The sequence below is a fragment of the Vicia villosa genome, unplaced genomic scaffold, assembly GCF_029867415.1.
Source record: "Vicia villosa cultivar HV-30 ecotype Madison, WI unplaced genomic scaffold, Vvil1.0 ctg.001178F_1_1, whole genome shotgun sequence".
Classification (NCBI taxonomy): domain Eukaryota; kingdom Viridiplantae; phylum Streptophyta; class Magnoliopsida; order Fabales; family Fabaceae; genus Vicia; species Vicia villosa.
In genome coordinates this window covers 471,197-474,377 of record NW_026705519.1, presented here as the reverse complement: position 1 = coordinate 474,377, position 3,181 = coordinate 471,197, and positions in this window count along the sequence as shown.

Genomic DNA, 3,181 nt, shown 5'->3' with positions numbered 1-3,181 from the left:
AGATCCGCAAAGGTGGGCCGGAATTTCAATATCAGTTAATGAAGATGAAATGCTATGGGCAAAAAGAGGTTATGTTGGGTGTGTACGTAACATAGAGGAGATTCATTCTCTGCAACAACGTATGTTTGACGAAGGCATTAACACAATCAAAGTCATTCCATTGGGTGGAGAGAAAGTTTTCTTAAAGATAGATGAAGAAGAAGATTTCAACATTTTAGTGAAGGAATCAAATCACTTATTCAATAGGTGGTTCAGTGTGGTTAGAGCTTGGGAAACTAGGGACGTTTCGGCAGCGAGATTCATATGGTGTCGTATTTACGGGGTTCCGGTACATGCTTGGAGGAAGAAAGTATTTTCAATTTTATCCAACTCAATTGGAAGGCTACTAAAGATGGATGCTCTAACAGAAAACATGGAAAGACTGGATGTAGCCCGAGTACTGATCCGTACACCGATTTTAGAATTCATAAACAAGACTAAAAAAGTGCAGATAAATGATGAGAACTTCACTATCCGAGTAACAGAAGAGGTTTGCGAATGTACATCATTAGGAGAGGAATATCAGTTTCCGGAAAACTCTGAGGAGGTTGAAGGATACGATACGGAAGATTCAAACGAATCTTTCATTCCTCCGTCAATTACTTCCATGGAAGACGAAGGGGTTAGGAAGAGGTTGGAGGAGAACTTTTGGCGCATATTACGAGAAGATGAGAAGTATAATCATGACGATGGCATGGAGCTCGAGGACGCAAACGTTGCTAAGAAAGAGAAGGACAATTTGACATGTAATAGGGAAGGCACAAGGCTCGAGAATGGTTCAACGTTAAACTCCAACAATGAAACAGTGAGAAAAACGCTGGTGGAAAAAGAGGGAGTCGGCGGTGGAGTGATCGAGGAAGAGAACAGTGCGATTTTAAAGTCAAAGGAGAACTTGGAAGAGAGAGAAAAGGACTTACCAACAGCAGCTAACAGTAATGAAAGGGAGAAGGTTCTAGGAACAGAAAAAGGCAAGTCTATTGAGAACAACAAAGGTGCAGAGATTGAAGAATATTCATGTGGGTCCAAAGCAAAAGTATTAGTTGAACCAGTCATAAAAGATGTGGAGCAGAGTAATGTATTGGGCCCAAAATGCAACAAAAGCCCAATTAAGAAAGCGGGCCATAACAATGAAAAGGGTGGCATCCAAAAAATGGATAGAATATAAGCAGTTCAAAACCGAGTTCCCAATGTCGGTTCCGATCACTCAACAGCAAATGAAAATAGGGGAGTGCAAAATTCAGAAGGCGATAGAGATGATAGAGGGTATACCAAAGATATATCTAGAGAAAGTAATCTGTCGGAGTTGGGAAGCGGGGATCAAAATACAAGCAAAGTAGCACAAATTTATAAAGACAGAAGAAGAAGAAGACCGGAGATATTAAAATCGAAGAAGAAAGACAGAAGGAAGCGGAAAAAGGTGATGTCGAATTGCAATTGCAGCCAAAGAAGAATGGCACAAAACAAGGTATGTTCCAATCCAGAGTTGTATCTTATGGATAGTGAATCAGAAAGAAATAGCTGGGTTATGCTTCATGGTAATGCTGTAGAAGTGGCCAAAGATGTGTGGGATTTAGGAAAAGAAATCGGGTTGATTCATAGAGGTGAGGAAGGAGAATTAGTACAAGAATTGGAAGTAAGGGTGAAAGGAAGGGAAGGAAAAGTGTAACCTTAAGGGTTTGATTAGGAATGGGGAGTTATAAGTGAGTAATCATGAAGATAATTAGTTACAATATCAGAGGTATAGGTGGAGTGGCTAAGAAAAAGGAAATTCTTAGCATAATCAAATTCCAAAAACCGACATTTGTGTGCTTACAAGAAACTAAGGCGGAGGTCTTGGATAGAAACATTTGTTATTCAATGTGGGGATCAAATGACTTTGAATTTGCAAGTAAACCGTCTGAAGGGAGATCGGGAGGAATATTAACTATGTGGGACAGTAGTAAATTTGCATTACAAAGTATGATGATACTGAATCATGTTGTCTGGGTAGAAGGGGAATGGGGGAAAGAGAAGAGAAAACTAATAATCATCAATGTATATGCACCATGCAATGGTAGAAGAAAACGTGAATTGTGGGCTGAGTTAAAATCAAGATTGGCGGAGAAACATGGAGCTTGCGTTTGTGTGCTGGGTGATTTTAATGCAGTCAGGGCTGTAGAGGAAAGAAAAGGTTCAGATGTAAATATCAGAAGGGAGGAGATTGAAGATTTTGATAATTTCATTTCAGATTTAGACCTTATAGATTTGCCCCTCCAGGGAAGAAATTTCACTTGGTCAAGATTGGGTGGGTCAGTAATGAGTCGCATCGATAGGTTCCTTATTTCAGAAGAGTGGGGCAGAAGGTGGAATAACTGTACTCAATGGGCGTTAGATAAAGGGTTGTCGGATCATTGTCCAATTATGTTGTGCGATACGGTACGAAATTGGGGTCCAAAACCGTTTCGTATGTTAGATTGCTGGAAGCATATGGAAGGGTATCACAATTTCGTCAGAGACCAATGGCAAAGTTTGCAAGTAGAAGGGTGGGGGATGTATGTTTTAAAGGAGAAATTTAAGATGTTGAAGAATAAGTTAAAAGAGTGGCACAAATTGCATAGTCAAAATCTTGTTGGGAAAATCAAAGCGGTAAAAGAAGAACTGAATAAGCTGGAACTCAAAAGTGAATCAGAGATTCTGTCACCAACAGAGGAGAATCGAAAACGGGAGGTGTCGGCAGATTTACACAAATTATCGAGTCTCAACTGTAGTATTCTATGTCAAAGATCAAGGAATAGGTGGCTGAAAGAAGGAGACGCAAATTCAAAATATTTCCATGGATGTAAAAATAAGAGAAGAAAAGAGAATGAAATACTGAGTCTAGAAGTGGGAAGTAGAATTGTGAAAGATGAATAGGCAATAAAAATAGCTATTCAGGATCATTTTAAAAACTATTTCGTTGGCAGAGAGGGGAGTATCAGGCCAGATAACATTGAGTTCAAACATCTGGAGGAAACTGATGCCGAGGGTTTAATCAGGGAGTTTTCGGAAGAGGAAGTACGCCGTGCGGTATGGGATTGTGAAAGCTCTAAAAGTCCAGGTCCATACGGAGTCAATTTCGGATTTATAAAGGAATTCTGGGATTTAATCAAAAGCGACTTTATGA